The sequence below is a fragment of the Arachis ipaensis genome, chromosome B07, assembly GCF_000816755.2.
Source record: "Arachis ipaensis cultivar K30076 chromosome B07, Araip1.1, whole genome shotgun sequence".
NCBI classification, from domain to species: domain Eukaryota; kingdom Viridiplantae; phylum Streptophyta; class Magnoliopsida; order Fabales; family Fabaceae; genus Arachis; species Arachis ipaensis.
The window spans coordinates 119235648-119236118 of NC_029791.2; positions in this window are offsets into that span (position 1 = coordinate 119235648).

Genomic DNA, 471 nt, shown 5'->3' on the forward strand with positions numbered 1-471 from the left:
TTATCCAAATTTTTATTCATTTTAGAATTAAAAAGATGGATTAGAATATCTAATCATCACTTAAAATTTAATCAGTTGAGCAGTGAGCTTCATAATTTGGTTTTATATCTTACATTGGCTTCTTCTAATTAATAGCATGAAGAGTAATTTACCATCACTAAAATGTGGTAATAAGAGTATGAACCACTTGTAAAGTGGGTGGGTCGATCACCTAATCTAATCGACTTTCTTGACTTTAAATAAACAAGATAATAGTTGTTTATAGGAAATTAAATAAATGTTGTCGTCATGTACGTTTAATCAATTAATATGTTAGCAAATTAAATTTTACGTTTATATTTTGAAATGATCTTGGGCATATATAAAAAAAATGTTAGAACCAACATTTTGGATCAACACTTTATTTTTATATTATTAAAATTTAAAATTTAATATAAAAATATTTTTATTAGTCATGTAGTATTATTCGAA